This window comes from Acipenser ruthenus, chromosome 1, assembly GCF_902713425.1.
Source record: "Acipenser ruthenus chromosome 1, fAciRut3.2 maternal haplotype, whole genome shotgun sequence".
Lineage (NCBI taxonomy): Eukaryota > Metazoa > Chordata > Actinopteri > Acipenseriformes > Acipenseridae > Acipenser > Acipenser ruthenus.
The window spans coordinates 36,904,165-36,923,070 of NC_081189.1; the positions used below are offsets into that span (position 1 = coordinate 36,904,165).

General features: G+C 39.5%; 1 protein-coding gene across 4 annotated transcripts in view; it reads right to left on the bottom strand.

The window, feature by feature from the left end:
- The window catches only part of LOC117421231 (WD repeat-containing protein 7-like), a 217,864-nt gene that overhangs the window by 81,664 nt on the left and 117,294 nt on the right, over positions 1–18,906 (bottom strand). The window lies entirely within an intron of this gene.

The window sequence follows — 18,906 nt, forward strand, 5'->3', positions numbered from 1 at the left end:
ATACCACTAATATTATAAATGTAACTAATTGATCAGTACTATGACTGATGTGATGTAGAATAGAATTTAATGCCCTATGAATAGTTGTATTCAGTTTGTATAAGCTGTTCTCTGCAGGGTCCTTCAATAGCTCAACCAATCAATTGACAGCACTGTGAAAAATAATTTCTATTAGATGTTTTCCAATTAACCCCAATTTTTTTTTTTTTTTTTTTAATTATTAATGAACCAAATTCAATACAATACACTGCAAATAACTTAGAACAGAAGTAGTTGGTTAGTTTTCTTATTTGTACGTTAAGGACAACCTACCTCGACAAAGCATTACAATGGTTTCCACCTTTACATTCAAGCTTCTTAAAATGTCATTTCACTTTTCAAAAAGCCAAGATTATATTATATTATATTATATTATATTATATTATATATATATATATATATATATATATATATATATATATATATATATATATATATATAATCGTTTGCCCTCATGCTGACCTTCTGTAGATAGTCAATAAAAGTAATTCAGACTAATAGTATAATTAATTATGTAATCATCAAGAGGTCACTTGTCTTTAGTGCTTTCAGGCTGTAAAATTTAAGTTTTTAAATTAAAGAAAGTGTCTTGATTACATACTTAGAATTCAATGCGTTAGTAGATTTAAAAATTGGTTTATGCGTAAAACTTTCAGTGAACTGCATCGTACATATTTAATTACATCAATAGACAGGTAAAAAAAAAAAAAAGACAAACAATCTATCTAAACCATGTTTAGTAGGAAAAAAAAAAACTTATATCATGCTTACAGGGTCTTTACAGAAGTGATTCCAGCATAAGACGGTATTACAAATAAGTGGCAGGGGGAAAAAAGAATATTGTATTTTAAGTTTATAATATTCAATATGCAAATGCTAGAATGGCTGTTTTCAACAAAATATATTTATTATCCATGCTACATTGAAAATGTTTCTGAAAAATGTAATCTGAAAAATAAACATTTTAATTTTTTTCTATTGTTTGTATTGAAGAGAAAAATGTAAAAGTATAAGTAACACTTTTTCTCGAATAAATCCCTTTTTATATCTATGGCAAGATAAAGACATATCTCACTGCTGCAGTTTAATATTTTTTTTTTTTTGTACGTGTGAAATCATATGGTTTTCATTTTCTAGTTTGCATAAAATATATACAGGTAAAGAAAAAGACTTAAATAAAAATAATTTTATTGCTGGATGTTTATTCAAAGAGAAAACAATACAGCCTTTCCCACCTTCTTTCACACACAAGATTGTTTGAAAGATATTGATTTTTTAAAATCTATTGATCCTATTAGTTTAATATGGAGAGATCTATTTTAATGACATTTTATCCAAATCCTATTTGCTGAACTTTGGTTTCAAACCATAACATAATAAACTAAAGAAAAATAAGACATTTAAAAGTACATTTCACGAGGTAAAAAACACACAAAAAAACCTATACTATATAAACAACATAAAATGTATTTAATCAGTCCTTCAAACATAAGGAGCCTTTATAAAAAGCTGAAAGAAAGCCAGAACAGTGCTGCAACTGTTGGTTGCTGATTCCCAACCATGCACAGCACAATAATCAACACCACAGCGCTTACTTCTTTATACAAGCTACAACTACTGTGGAACTTAAAAAAATTATAATTAAAAAAATTAAACATCAGGCTCTACAGTGAATTTAAAATATCCATGCCTATAGTTAACAGTATATTCACACAAACACGTTTACTTTTGTTAGGATACTGGGCATGCTCATAAACAATGGATTTTTGGTCTCTTTTTAGCTGTGTTCAGCCAGACCAGTCTCCCATGATCCCCTGCATGCAGTCTGGCCCTCAAACAAACATCGATAAGAAGGCAGGTAAAATGTGATCACTTGGAATTGTGGGGGAATCAATACAGAGATTCTGCAATACCAGGTTGGGTTCTCATGTGGAAAAAAAATCTTTAATATTAAGCATGTACGAAACTACCTGTGTAAAGTTATAACAACACAATCACAATGAGGAGTGGAAGAGGAAGTTGACCAGTGTGCTCTGCTCATTTATTTGTGCAAACAATACGCTAACTCGAAATCTTGATATTATTGTTAAATTATATGGTTTATGTGTCGGTATGCTTGTGTTACAGATTTTTGAAGGTTAACTTTGTTTCACTAATTTAAAAGGAAAAGAAAATATGACCATCTCAGTCTCGTCCCTGGGGAAGTTCAATTAGGGAAGCACAAAGCAGCAGCATTGGCATACAAAATGCCCTGTATCACATAATCCATGTCATGCCTAATCTGAAATTAAACTATTCTAATTAAAAGGATTTTAAGGGCTCAGAAAATTCAGATACACCATTTGGCCATTGAATCTCTGTGACATTCATGGGGTTTCCATGAGAATTTTTTTTTGTCTTGTGTAAAATGCTTTTTTGGGTTTCCGTTCGCTCAGGGCACTTGAAAGGGAGGTGGCGGATACTGATGAAACGGACTGAAGTGCAGCATGAGTTCTTTCCCAAAATTGCCACTGCCTGATGTATCCTGCACAAATTCTTGTCAACAACAAAATGAGGTGGAATCAGTTGCTGCCTGTGAGACAGACTGGGAAGGTTACCAGTGTTGCCAAGTCTCACAATAAAAAAAGCAGCACTGCCTTTCAAAACAAGCAAACCCATGTTAGAGTATGGGTGTTTATGCAAATGTAAACCCGCCACTCTCAAAAAACAAGCCCAATCGTGCTTACTGTAAGCGGATTTGGCAATTATGAAGGTTACCTCAGCCGCCAGTTTCAAATGGACAGCAGCGATCTGAGGAGGCTCGTGCTGTCAGATTCTCTCCTTTCTTTTAAGTTGTGTTGGATTTACTGTTGAGTTAAATAGTGATGACGCAAACAAATAAAACACAATCAATACGTTAATCTGCAATTTAGTTTGGTCAGTTCTGAGAGGGCATCAACAACTTGTTGGATGTTGTTGCGCTGTTTTGGGCAATCGAGCTGGCTCATGACATCCAGTTCACAAACTATATTTATTAACATGGAGGGCAGACACGCGTTGTCTTAGGACATAGCTGGGATCAAAAAAAGGACGGGAATTAATTCATATACATTTAAGCAGCTCACTTGCTCTTCGTGTTTAACTTTAGCATAGTTTTTACAGCAAGGGTATTCTCAAACAGCTGCTTTAAAACTACAACAAGGGCATAACGCTGTTCCTGGTAAGTGGTTTTATTCAGAACTGTAAACCCACAAGATATATACAACATGACAGACCAGACACAGCAAAAAACAATAATAAAAAAAGCTGCCCGCATTAAGGTGAACTACACCACTGCTAACCATAAAATCGCCCATCAGCCACTACTTTCAGTTGTCTTAGAATCCACAGTAACAACTGACCTGCACCCTTGCAGTATTTATAGTTAAGGGTAAACACGCTCATTAACATTTACATGTGAAATGTGGATTTTCCTGTGTGTTGTCATTTACACGAGTAAATGAGATTTACCTTAGCCCTCTCTTTGGCCGTTTTTTTCAGCCACAAACCTGATTTACCAGAGTAATTCTCCCAAATGTGCACATGCATCGCCATTTCACATGTAAATTGACCCACATGGAAACCCCATGCATATCTACATATACTAACTATACTTAAATGTACACCAGGCAAAGCCCATTTTATTTACATAGGGAATGTAAATATTGAGGGAAAGGGTACGGAACCCCTAAAGGGACATGGTGTGAATTAAAAAAAAGACGGTTAGTATCTCATGTGCACGACTTATTATCTCTTGAGCAGGAGTTGATATCTTGCTGACTTGTGGATAGGTTAGGAGACAATCACCATATTCTCCTCATGGCATAACAACTATGCAAAACTGGTGTGCTGTTAGATTCATGCTATTTTAATGTAAATACATTATTTATTGCATTCAATTGTATTCTCTTACTGTCTGGAACATTTCACCCGGTTACAAAAGCAAATGCTAAAGGAGTAATTTGAGTCATGATTCAGGATTTGCGACTTAATTATCTTGATTTATCAAGAAGAAAAATATGCACACATATATGCTCTCTACACGATACTGTAGGCTACATCATACAACAGTTTATAGCTGCTGAAGACTAACTCGCAATTTTACCCCATGAAAGTCTGATAAGGAGTAAATTGTTACAATTGGAACCGACACATTGATGATCGAGAAAGTTGGTGCAACTGCAACGCAAAACCATGTATCATCCACCAAAATTACAGAAAAAAATCAAATGAGGCTATGTGACAGGATGGCTTGCAGTGGTGAGGTGTGGTGACGTCACGGACCAGGAAGTACCAGAAACAAAACAATGGATGGGCGGGTGAAGCTGAACGCTACTGTGCTCAGCGTATTTATTAAATAATAAAACAAAACAAAAGATTTAAACAAACAACAAAACACAAAACAAAAAGGTGCGATGGCCAAACAAATAAACAGAAACAAGTATCTTTTAAATATAGCAATTGTTTTCCGCTCTCCCGTAATCTCCTCTGTACACTCTTCCCCGCAGCACGGACAGCTGCAGGTTCTTATACTCTGGCCGAGGGGTTAACTAGCTGTTAATTATCTTATTACCCCTCGGCCACAGTCTGCACAAGTTTAGTAAGGATGCGTGACTATCAGTTAGTTAAATAATCAGTAGCTGATCAGCCACGCATCCTCACGAGGTTTTTAAATTATAAAAACAACAAATACGTGGCGCTTTGCTCTGCGCCTCAACAAAAATATAAATAATAATAAATATATATATAGGGGCGGGACAATCCGCCACACATGCCCCCCCTTGTGCGCAGCACACATGGCCTTTTCGGCCACCTCCCCCCTTAGTCCCCAAAGTCCCATCTAGCAGTCCCGGCCCAGGAACAGGGCAGCAATGGGCCAATGGTGGCGGCCACGGTGGGATGTCTTCCTCCCACCCAAACAGCCATAGCGTCACGGTGGACCGCGCACAGGCCAGCTCCTCCAGCAAAGGAAATTTTGGGGGTGGTCTCCAGACCTCCCCACCCTTCTTCATGGCCGGCAGCTCCCCTTCATGGGGCTCCAGCCACAGTATTTTCTGCCGCATGGCAGGACTGGTAGCGACCCCAGGTGAAGCAGGACCCTTGGGAGGCGACGGCAGCAGCTGCGGACCCTCGGCGGGCGACGGCAGCAGCAGCGGACTCTTGGGAGGCGACGGCAGCAGCAGCAGTGGACCCTCGGGAGGCGACAGCAGCGGCAGCAGCAGCGGACCCTCGGGAGACGACGGCAGCAGCAGCGGACCCTCTGGAGGCGACGGCAGCAGCAGCAGCGGACCCTAGGAAGGTGACGGCAGCAGCAGCGGACCCTCGGGAGGTGAACTCAGGAGGGGAGCCCCTGGCCATGGAGGCGGCAGCGGGAGCTCCACTTCTCCCTCGTACTCTGTAACTGGTGGCTCTCCAGGCGATGCGGACCAACAGGCAGCCCCAGGCGATGCGGAGGAACAGGCAGCCCCAGGCGATGTGGAGCAACAGGCAGCCCCAGGCGATGCGGAGCAACAGGCAGCCCCAGGCGATGCAAGGCAGGCTTCCTTGGACGGTGCGAGGAAGGCATCCTTGGACGGTCCGAGGCAGGCATCCTTGGGCGGTGTGAAGCAGGGCAGGAGCAATCCTTCCCATGACGGTGGAGGTGGAACCAGCAGGTATTCACCCTCTGCTGGTGGAGGTGGAGATGGAACGAGCAGGTATTCACCCTCTGCTGGTGGAGGTGGAGATGGAACCAGCAGGTATTCACCCTCTGCTGGTGGAGCTGGGAGCGGTAAGCTGTCCTCCCACGGCGCTTGAGACATAACCAGCAGGTATTCACCCTCTGCTGGTGGAGGTGGGAGGGGCAAGCAGTCCTCCCACGGCGGCTGAGGCAGAACCAGCAGGCATTCACCCTCTGCTGGTGGAGCTGGGAGCAGTAAGCTGTCCTCCCACGGCGCTTGAGACGGAACCAGCAGGCATTTACCCTCTGCTGGTGGAGGTGGAGATGGAGGTGGCAGAGACAGCGGCAGCTCCTGCTGCTCTGCTCTTGGCGGTGGAGGTGGCGGAGGCAGAGGCAGCTCCCGCTGCTCTGCTCCTGCTGGTGGAAGCGGCAGAGACAGAGGCAGCTCCTGCTGCTCTGCTCCTGCTGGTGGAAACGGTGGAGGTGGGGACAGCGTGTAGTCTCCTCCTGTTGCAGGGAACCGGTGCTTCTCCTTCTCCTCCTCTTCCTGGAGAATGGGGCAGTTGACCACAAAGCTGCATCACTCCCCACAGGCAGTGCACCAGTTCATGGCCTCAAGTGCACCATGGTATGCTTCCCAGCTGCCCTTCGGTCGTCCCTCCTCCTCCTCCTCCTCCTCCTCCTCCTCTCCAGGGCAGGGGCAGTTGATGACGGAGTGACCCCCCTTCCCGCAGGAAGGGCACCAACTTGAGGCCTCGACCAGGCGAAGGTAGCCATCCCATCTCATCGGTAGCTTCCCTCTCTTGGGCTCTTGACGGTTGGGCTCTACCTTCATGGGCGCGGGATGCGCAGGATGCACGGGCTCCGCTCCTCCGGGCGCTGGATGCACGGGCTCCCCCCCTCCGGGGGCTGGATGCACGGGCTCCCCACCTCCGGGCGCTGGATGCACGGGCTCCCCACCTCCGGGCGCTGGATGCACGGGCTCCCCACCTCCGGGCGCTGGATGCGTAGTTGGTGAGGAAGGGTCGGATTCTTGCTCAGGAAGAATCGGCAAGTTGGGAATAAGAGAGGTCCAGGGTGACTCCAGGGTGATTCCGAGGTTCTTAGCGGAGGAAGAGGGAGAGAGTGTGGTAGATCCCAGAGGAATATATATATATATATATATATATATATATATATATATATATATATATATATATATATATATATATATATATATATATATGAATGAGAGAGAGAAGGGACTTAATGATCACATATTTTAAATTCAAACTAAAATGAGTAAAATATTCCTTTTATAGTTTTTTTTTTTTTTACTTTTCTAGCTTAAGCATCTATCTGCCTTTTTCTAGTGCCTCACATGACAGATCAAAAACAACAGAACTGGTTAATATTTAAAAAAAAGTTTCCCCTCCTGAAGCTCAACTCCCAAAGAGGTTTGTTGTGATCAATATTCCACCCGTCATTTCTTCTTTTGACTTCCCAACTGACAGAAAGACCAGACCTACTCTCAGAGAAAAATTAAATAAAGGTTGGTGTGGTAGTAATTAAAATGTTCAACTTTGATCTCCCCTCCATCTGAATTTTTTTTTTAAACTTAATAATAAATTAATGCTCTACATTTCATTAAATACAATTTCATCCTGTTAAAGCTCCTGTTTTGTGTTGTTCCCTATAAAACATTAATATGAAAAACAAAGAACCACATACAAAAAAGTGAGGGGATTTTAAAACATAAACAAACATGTTTGTTGTTGTTTTTATGAGGCAGTGTTTCAATGTTTTATAAAAGTGTCATGCCTAAACCTAAAAAACAAAACACATTTTATACAGTACAGGAGGACTCTCAGGGATTGCTGTAGACTATAAAAATATTGATAAATGTGCATTTTATTCTGCAGGTCTGCCAAAGCATTGCTTTAAATTCACAACATACTGCTATAATATACTGCATATATATATATATATATATATATTTTTTCCCTCAAAATAAAGTTTACATTTTAAGGAACTGAATAAATTACATGTCAGAATTTCCAGGGAGACCCCAATTAAATTAGAACAGCTGTTATGTTAGGCATTTGTTTTACATTTTTACCATTGCAAATAATAAAATAAGATTCATTTAGAAAGCTTTTTTTTACATATTTAATTTATTCATTTATAGAACACTGTTTATCTTGAACTAGAAGTTTTTGTTCTATTACCTCTGCCAAAACAGTGACCGATATATTACATTTATATATTAAAAGGGATATTAGTACATATACCTACTTTTCTAATTTTAGGTCATGTTTTACAGGTTAACAATGCTGCTGAGGAAAGAGAAAGTGTTATTAGTGTTCGAAAAACATTAGGTTATTATCATAACCTTGGTTCCCTGAAATAGAAATGTAACCATTATCTGACGGGATATACTCTCTTATAGCCCGAATTACCTGAGCACTTATATCAAAGCTGCTCAGTTTTCTTTTCAGGTCTGCTGCGATGCAGTGAATGCAGCGACCTTGAAGGGTAATGGTTACATTTCTATTTCAGGGAACCAGGGTTATGATAATAACCTAACGTTCCCTTTCAAGTATGAAATGTAACCATTACCTGATGGGATAGAATATCCAAACCGTCGCAAGAGAAGGACTTGCAGCACTGACAGATGTGCTAAAAGGAAGATAACGGTCTTTAGCATTCTGGCTGAGAACCGATGAGGATCCACGGTATATAGACCACAGTACAATGAGGGTGGACCCTCATAGAGTGTATTATGCTGCAAGGTTATACTGAGTAACTTCAACATTTATCATCGGAAGTCCAGGAGGTGTGTGGCTAACTATCCCAGGACTTAAAGTGGAACAATAATAAAATAAATGTGTTAAAGAGCAGAATGAGTGGCTGCTCTTAACACTCTGGTCCCAAAACCAGGGACCTGCTGATCTACAACATTCAGCTGGCAGAACCTGGTAAAAAGTATGGCGTAGCCCATACTGCAGGAGCCTGAATCTGCTTTTGGGGCTGAGGACATCTGTTTTACCAGTCCTTTGCTGGCTTACGGGCTGGGGGCTTCTGCTCTCACCAAGACTCACATGCTTGGTGAGAGCGTTTTAGAGTCTCATCCACTGAGGGTCCAAACGTATGCCCTGGTGTTGCAGGTGCATCCAGTAACGACACCTTGTCCTTGTCAGGTACTCGAGTCTGAGCAAGCCGTTGCTGCCTTCTTGTCGCCACTAATGCAGCCATGCTCCTGCTCAACGCCTGGGCACTGTATTTAGACAACTGCAGCAGGTGGCTGCTGACCAGGCTCAGCTAGTCCAACTGGAGGGGCAAGGGCCTATGGTCTGAGAACAGCGATTGTAGCAGCATGGACTGGTACGTCACTAGTATGCTACTGTAATGTCCTTTTGCAGCAATGCTAGATTCGGCATCTGCACCAGAGAGACGATGGAAGCCTCAACAGGCGGAAACTGGGCGAGGCAGTTTTTCTGCATCATGCACCCTATACAAAATGCTCCCAGGATGATTCTACCTAAAAATCCGGGAGAACCGGGGGGCTGGGCACTGATGCACAGCAGCGGGCACCCTATGAAATATAGAGCATTTTGGGGCTCATCTTCCATGGCCCAAGGCCCTCAGATGCAGTAAGGGACATGGTGTCCTCCTGCTCTGGTTGTGGGTCAGGCAATGGTGCCTGAACCCTGTGGACTGAGACAACAGGGGGGGGGGGGGATTTTATTAGGGCTGAGTCAAATATTCAGAATTTCAAAACAAACAGTGCTTGAAATCCATTCAGTGGCAAAAAAGTCCATGTTACTATATGTTCATAAAAAAGTCTGGGTAACTATGAAATCTTATGAGATGCATTTAAATTACAAAATAAATGTAATAAAAGAAATGTCAATAACACTATAAGAATCCAACACTTACTGGTTTCTTCATAGACTCTTGCCTTATTTTGGATATGCCCCTTACATTAACCTTCTCAAGCTGAATTCTGAGTCTTCAAGTGGAATCTTTTTGGTGTGTTCGGGAAGAGGAAGGGGCTGTATTCTGCTTTTATGTTCTATAAAGAACCTATAACAAAAGAAGCATATACGAAAGGAACACTGCAACTTTAATCACTTCTAAGAATTGCATAAGGCCTTGTAGTGGTGAGCAGCTCAATACTGGGCTGCTGTTTGAGAAACTCCAGAGAGTTAAGTTAGGGTGATGAAAGACTCGACAAAGCATGTCTGACTGCGCAGCCCTGCTAAGCTGTGTGCTGAATACAAGAAAAGGGGCCCAATCGCTGCTCTTTCAACATGTGCGATTTGCACACGGCTTTATCAATAGCCCCCGCTGCTGAATACAGAACACACTCTATTTGGCTTTCAGTCAATTAAGCTTTAAGCTGTCAGCAAACAAGACTTTTAAGTTAATTTTGAATCACTGCGAATCCAGTTGAAGGTTGTGAAAGGGCGCGCTCGCGCTCAGACATAAAAAAAAAAAGACAGTTTAATTGCTTCTGAATAGCCATTATACGCTGCAACAGGACTATTGAATCTTAGCTAATCTATTTATAAAAAGCACAACCTAAGGGTGGTATAAGACAGTAAAATATGCAACACTTATTTTTATCAAAATGTATTTTCTGGTGGTACACAAAAAAAATTAACCATATTAAGAAAAACAGTGTTGGGGCTCACTTAAAGGATTACATTATACACTTTTAATTTCCATCAAATTAATAGTATTTTATTTCCCAAGGATATTTGTTCTCAGTCATCATTTACTGTATTACTGTTTCTGCATGCATGTCATGCTTAATAAAGCCAATAACAAACAGTTTGCAAAGAAACACGCTCAACTCAAACCTTAATGACTTCTCTGTGGATGATGAAGCTCAAAAAAGAACGCAAAGAATTAGAAAGAAGCCAGCACTCCTTATAGAATAACGTTTTTTTATTTAAAGAAAATAATAATGGCAGAAACATAGTAAACACATTGCAACAAACAAACCTTCATCATGCACTTCAAAAAGCAGTTACATTTTTATGTTGAAAAATAAAATAAAATATAAAACTACCTAAATTTGTAAAGTGCCTTTAATGCAAGACTCCCTGACTTACACAGGGTGGGTAAGTTCACATATACACAAAGAACATATTTAACTATATTTACACCAATGATATTACCATATATGTTTTATATATTACATTCATATGTATACCTGTATATTGTGTGTACAACAATCTTATTTTTATAGACACACGCATCCTTGGAAAGTTTTTTGTTGCTGCTGGCTCAACGGGAAGAGACCCAAGTCAAAAGGGAGAATGACTGAAAAGTGCTTATTAAAAGGGGGAGTCACAGCTGGCTCTCTAGGCTTCTCTGCTGCTTTCTTTTACCTCAGAGGTCAAGGCAGGCAGCCTGCTTCTGGCCACTGTCAGTTAGGTTTAATGATGGGGCCTTGTTTAGTTAACACAGTGATATGGTGTGAAATTAGTTTTGCCAGGATCATGTCATCTGAAATGGGTTGGGGGGGCCCCATTTAACAAAAATACAACAGCGACAAAGCCTGATGTGAGAACCAAGAATACAAGGCATATACAGATTGCACATATTCCTTACTCTTAACCCAGTGAACATGTATTATCATAAGCCAAAAGTATTTCCATTGTAAATTAGCCATAAAAGTATTTTCATTTGACGTTGACTGTCTTATTATACAGATGATAGTGTACCATTGTAAAAAGATACAATTAAAATAGAAAACTGTTTGATCGAATTCAGTAAGTAAATTTCACTGTCTACAACACAGCAGCCTGTGTACAGCAACCACGCAACTAAACACGGCTCAACCAAACACGGATCAACCAAACATGGCGCAACCAAACATGGCACAACAAATAGCTGCGGCTTAAAATGTGCTTTAATTACATAAGTTGTGCTTCAAAAGGGGACAATACCTCTTTAAAAGTAATATGCAACAACAAAAAAAAAAAAACTCTATTTCAAGGAATGCCACCGGTAAGAATGTATTGATCCAGAAGGCTCTTTATCTCTGTTTTTTATTTGATCTACGCTGCGTTCTAAATGTGAAATACATTACACCTGTTAGGAGACAAGTAACCTTTTTAGAAGGGTAGATTAAAATGAACTGGTTGGCATTGCTTTAAGACAGAAAGCTGAATCTTTATTCCACTCTTAAGACTACAAAGTGAAGTAATGGTTTGTTACTGGCTTTGCATTGAACCCACAGGGAGCCATGGAGGGAGAGAACCAGGAAAACTGCGGCGCCTGCATTTGTGTGGTTGGATTATTGGATGTGGGGGAAGCTTAACATTTAGGAAGCAATGTTACTGAATGAAAAAAAAAGTCACCTGAATAAACCATGTTGTCTGAAGAATGTTATTTGAAGAGCAATGCAGTATGGGCATGAAATATCAAGAGTCAACTATTGTATTTTTGTTGTTTAGATTCACTTTGTATACTTTTCTATTTCAGTCACCAGAAGTTCAGAAGTTTAAAGCACCCTTATGGTGTCAACTGAGCTCTCAGAATCATGTCTTACCTCCAAATTATAAGAATTAACCAGACCCCCAGCCCCTGGTGGATGTAAGAAATAACACATTTGTTTACACAATATTTGTTACTGATGTATGTATTACATTCAATAGGGGTAGAGTGTTGCTGGGGACATGTTAATGGTTGCAGTCGAGCAAACCACATGTATGATTCTGAGAGAGATCACAGGAGTAGTTTTTTTTTTTTTTTAAGTCACCAGGATGTAATGACTGAAACTAAAAATTAGACAAAGTGAATCGAATGAAGAAGAATGCAGCAATACATTGAGAACACCACACTTATGAGGACTTAATAGTAACATAAGTACAGTATAGTATTCAGTGTATTATTTGAAAAAGCAACCAGTTATTATTTTTATAGTGCACACATACTGTACTGTATGGCAAAACTACTGCTTGACAGCCCCTTTTGAATTAACATTCAAACACTTCTGAACACTTCTTATCATTTCTAATCTACCTTAAAATAGCAAAGCATGGTTTACATTTGCTTTCAAGTTATACATTCATTATTTATATTTACCCATTATTTAACAAACTATTAAATCAGGTAGGATATACTATGTGGTTCAAGGGTGTTCTACAGTTAATATCAACAGGGTCATTAAAAGTGCTATTAATGTTCATTATTTCTAGTTTCTGATGCAGAGATTGGTCCCTGTACTGTTAACAGATGTGTGGTGATGTAAAATCCCATTTGGAATTAAAGCTTACTAATTACATCTACTGTATAAGGACTACAATGCATATTTGCCATATGCATTGAATTTTCATTAATTTTAATGCAGCTGAATGGACAACATTTATTTAAAGAAAACACGTCATTCAATATGAAATGCCAGTTTTAAACATCAAGAGCCACCAGAGCACAACAACAGTGGCATGACCTCTTACTTGGTAGCCATCAACACAAAGTTACTACATTATGTTCCGATCAGAATGTACACTGATTAACAAATGGTAAGGCAATCTAATACTCTCGCTCATAGTTTAAAAACCTTCATTTGTAGACCCACTGTTTATCTGTTGAATTCTACAACGTAACTTTTCCACTTACACTTTACTATACATATAATCTCAAGCTTTCTGGTTTACTGTGGCACTTACAGTAGTATTTTCTATACCTTGAACTAGTTTCCATACTGCATTATGTATAAAGTGCATAATGACATCACACGTGCATTATCTATACAATATTTCTCCTTTATGCCTCTCATGCCGTCCACTCTCAATCTATATCTCGAGACCTAAACAACTCCTCCCCCAACCCCTCCCCCCCAACCCCTCTCCCCCTCTCAGGGGCAGTGCAGCCTCTATTATTAAGGAATATTGTTTTGGGAGCTAGGTTAGTTAGGAAGCTGGGAATTCAGTTACATTCCTTTTGTTGTGACGTTTCTATTTGACAGGTGAGTAATTGCAACAGGGCTCTGCTGGAATTGTTAATATTGCTGTGTAACAGAGAACAGCACACCAGTGCACACAAACAACACAAAGTGGCTTGTGGCAGAGGTTCCAGACTGCACCAATCATGCAAATTAAAGGTGGTCTGCACAAAAACATTGACAGCACATACAATGTCTTCATCTGGTCTCAAAAAAACAGCACACAATTTACATCTCTCCATTTGAACTGCACAGAGATAATCCACAACCTATCATGATTAATGTTGATAAAACAACTTGTACTGTAATACATTAAAATGTGAAATCAAAGAAAAAAAAAACATTTGCCAACGGTACCCTCAAACATTTTAACTTTTAAAATGACTCAATATAAACCTCAATTGAATATATGACTAGACAAGGTTCTTTAGGGATCATAGTAATATTTAAACTGAATTTTATAAGAATCTATATACTGCAGTAAATATGTGCTTCAAATCCAAAGCACCTCCATTGGTGACAAATATACAGAATAATTATATACTTCCTGCAGCAGTTCAGGTGAACTCAACTACACCTAATGTTTGGAAAGTACAAATGCATTATTCCAGTCAATCACTACAATTGTTAATGTGGACTGCTAAAGCATGCAAAGGTGTTCATGTGTCTGTAAACACAATATTTCCTTCTTAGTAACGGTATATACACCAGCACCACCTTCTGTATATGTAATACATACAAGAAGAGGAGGTCAATTTGATCAACCCTTAACCTGCCAGGATAAGCCAGAGCTGGATTTTATTGATACTGTATATTAAACTTGATTGTGAATTAACCAATCCATGATTATCCTGGGATCACCCATAAAATAGATGGTCAACACAATCCATAAGGATTCACCTGTGCTGTAAAATGCTCTTAAAAGACCCAGCTGTGGATGACTGAGTGAAATGATTTTAAATGATTCTAATTGTGTACCTCATGTTCTGGCAAGGCTATCTGTTTTTGCACTTAAGAGGGCTACATTCTCAAAGCTACAGCTCTGGCCAAAAGTTTAGCATCACCCGGCTATAGAATTAACAACTTCATAAAGTCGAATGAAACCTGCTGAATAATGTTCAAGTTAACACTGAATTACATACCACTTTGTAGTTTTCCATATACTTAACGAAAACAGACACAAACAACAGTTTCTTTGATTGCATTGTTGTAAATAAAAGATCAAAATTATGTTCCTGTATTTTAATTTTTTATTAATGTCTCAATCCTAAAATTCTAGCTGTATTTACCCCCCTACTTCCCTTTATTTTGTCATCCTCTACCACCCCTATATATATATATATACAGTGCCTTGCGAAAGTATTCGGCCCCCTTGAACTTTGCGACCTTTTGCCACATTTCAGGCTTCAAACATAAAGATATGAAACTGTAATTTTTTGTGAAGAATCAACAACAAGTGGGACACAATCATGAAGTGGAACGAAATTTATTGGATATTTCAAACTTTTTTAACAAATAAAAAACTGAAAAAATGGGCATGCAAAATTATTCAGCCCCCTTAAGTTAATACTTTGTAGCGCCACCTTTTGCTGCGATTACAGCTGTAAGTCGCTTGGGGTATGTCTCTATCAGTTTTGCACATCGAGAGACTGAAATTTTTGCCCATTCCTCCTTGCAAAACAGCTCGAGCTCAGTGAGGTCGGATGGAGAGCATTTGTGAACAGCAGTTTTCAGTTCTTTCCACAGATTCTCGATTGGATTCAGGTCTGGACTTTGACTTGGCCATTCTAACACCTGGATATGTTTATTTGTGAACCATTCCATTGTAGATTTTGCTTTATGTTTTGGATCATTGTCTTGTTGGAAGACAAATCTCCGTCCCAGTCTCAGGTCTTTTGCAGACTCCATCAGGTTTTCTTCCAGAATGGTCCTGTATTTGGCTCCATCCATCTTCCCATCAATTTTAACCATCTTCCCTGTCCCTGCTGAAGAAAAGCAGGCCCAAACCATGATGCTGCCACCACCATGTTTGACAGTGGGGATGGTGTGTTCAGGGTGATGAGCTGTGTTGCTTTTATGCCAAACATAACGTTTTGCATTGATGCCATAAAGTTCGATTTTGGTTTCATCTGACCAGAGCACCTTCTTCCACATGTTTGGTGTGTCTCCCAGGTGGCTTGTGGCAAACTGTAAACGACACTTTTTATGGATATCTTTAAGAAATGGCTTTCTTCTTGCCACTCTTCCATAAAGGCCAGATTTGTGCAGTATACGACTGATTGTTGTCCTATGGACAGAGTCTCCCACCTCAGCTGTAGATCTCTGCAGTTCATCCAGAGTGATCATGGGCCTCTTGGCTGCATCTCTGATCAGTCTTCTCCTTGTATGAGCTGAAAGTTTAGAGGGACGGCCAGGTCTTGGTAGATTTGCAGTGGTCTGATACTCCTTCCATTTCAATATTATTGCTTGCACAGTGCTCCTTGGGATGTTTAAAGCTTGGGAAATCTTTTTGTATCCAAATCCGGCTTTAAACTTCTCCACAACAGTATCTCGGACCTGCCTGGTGTGTTCCTTGTTCTTCATGATGCTCTCTGCGCTTTAAACGGACCTCTGAGACTATCACAGTGCAGGTACATTTATACGGAGACTTGATTACACACAGGTGGATTCTATTTATCATCATTAGTCATTTAGGTCAACATTGGATCATTCAGAGATCCTCACTGAACTTCTGGAGAGAGTTTGCTGCACTGAAAGTAAAGGGGCTGAATAATTTTGCACGCCCAATAAATTTCGTTCCACTTCATGATTGTGTCCCACTTGTTGTTGATTCTTCACAAAAAATTACAGTTTCATATCTTTATGTTTGAAGCCTGAAATGTGGCAAAAGGTCGCAAAGTTCAAGGGGGCCGAATACTTTCGCAAGGCACTGTATATATATATATATATATATATATATATATATATATATATATATATATGTGTGTGTGTGTGTGTTTTAAAAGAATAATAAAATAATATTCTGAATTTCTAAGGCAGCAGCAGAAGAAAGTGGTTTATTCCCCCTCCATTTTGTTTTGTCCATAGTTGAAGGCAGAGCAGCAATGCTGTTCAGCTTCCCACTGGTTTCTTTGACTCTGCTGTGTGGGATTGTGAAAAGTGCAGTCTCATCTTCGGCTGGACATCCCTTCCCCTTAATATGGGCGTGCAGCAATAAAGAATGCACTGACACTTGCATTAATTAAACCAACCATTGATCCAGTCTGCATTTGTTTTTATCAACGGGTCTCTCATCACCACTTTCCCTTCACATATCCCTACACAGCTCACAGTAAATACGACAAATGCATAAAGAGAATTAAAAAAAAAAAAAAAAAAAAAAATAGAAAAACACTTCAGGACTGGTGGCAATGCTGTCTTATTCTCCTATTCATTTTTACATATACTATACCTATTTACTATTTATAATCTATTAATCCTGTATCACACGCACTATGCATGCTGTTTTTCAACAAGTCACCGCATTCTTTCTTGTGTCAGACATTTCACCATTTTGCATCAGAACAAAGTCGCATTAGGAATTGTCAGATCAATCCAGACCACAAAGAGATATACCTGCAACTTCTCCTGGCTTTTGGAGTTTGTTTTTCATTATAATAATAATTATTTTTAGAAAGCGTTACTGTTGCTTATTAGGTAGGTGCCTATTGAATTTCATTTAATCAGTATCACAGTATATTTATCCTTAAATATCCATCAATTCTTTTTTCAGAAAACATAATTCCTCCCATGCACAGCAACACTTCCTTTTCTGACTTGGACTACCTGGACTATTAAATATTAAGGCCTGTATTATATCAATAGAAAACTCTGCCACCTGTAGTGCCCCTCACATTACTGATTAATGTGTTATGCAAATGGAATCACTGGGCATCTATCTTAAGTGATTGCTCAGAGACTCTAGATTTTTACCCCACATCTCTGAAGTAATTGGGGCAGAAATCACTGAGGAATTGCCAAGTATCCTTCCAGAGTATTTTAAACATTGCAGACATGTCACTTCAAAGCACTACTGTCCTGGATTTTCATGGTGGCCCCACACCCTATTGTCAGTGTAATGGCATGTGTTTCAAATATTTTGTCCTATCCCTGAGTATTACAACACCCAGGATATTCTTCCAAACCACCCATTTAATACAACACAATTAATGTGACAACAGCAAACCATTCTTTGTGCTCCTTTTTGTCTAATGCTGCAGGTGGTTTATAAAGGTTGCTTTAGGGCCCCCCTTGCGATATTGTATAAGTTTCCATTAAGCATTTTCAATGATGCTTCTTCAAGCTACTCAATACTATTTGGCAAGCCAGTCATTTTGTAATTCAATACAGCGTTAATCAATAAACAACTTGTTCTTAGCAGTCACTTTGGCTATTTTTCCATTCCTGTTTACAAAGGTCAAATGTCAGGAGCTTACTTAACCAAATACATTTGCTGAACTTTCTTAACCACAGTGGTAACCTATTTCCTAAATTTCAGTCATGTAGTTCTGTTATGTCTATGTATGAACATTTAAAATGATTTACTTCACATAAAGATTCCAGATTTTTGGCACTTTGTCTTTTTTTTTTTTACAGGGTTGAAATCCAGATGACCTTGAACTGCTGTGTCAATGCCAAAACATTTGAGAAAACAAACATTTTTAAGTGTTATATTATCAGGACCCTTAATATTCAGTTACCTTCTAATAACACTAACAACTGTATTGAAGAAAATCTTTGTACACATTTCATTTTGTTCATTTCTAAAATGATTATTTGTATTCTGCATCAACAGAGTAAGCCCAACAACCCTTGGGCTGGGAGATGCATCTCCACATAGTACTAATGCCTGCATTCAGCAACAGGACTCTTATACTGTACTGTTACTAGAAACATTGAAAAATGTGACTGCATCAATGACCTTTCAAGTTTTGATCACAAAACAGAACGTGTGCTGGTGTTGGTAATTAGCTTGTACCGAGCCCCTGCTTACAAACAGCGCCGGCTTTTGTAATGGGTTCTGAGTAACACTTGAAAAAAATGTACTACTATTCTGTGTATGCCTAAAACGTTTTCTTTATTTTACCAATTGGAATAACGTAGATTTGAACTGTTGTTCCCAGAACGTCCCGCAGAGGGGGCAGTTGCTATTGAAAATATTGGAAGGGTGATCCTCTCTGTACATAGATGGCATAGAATAAACATTTGTAGT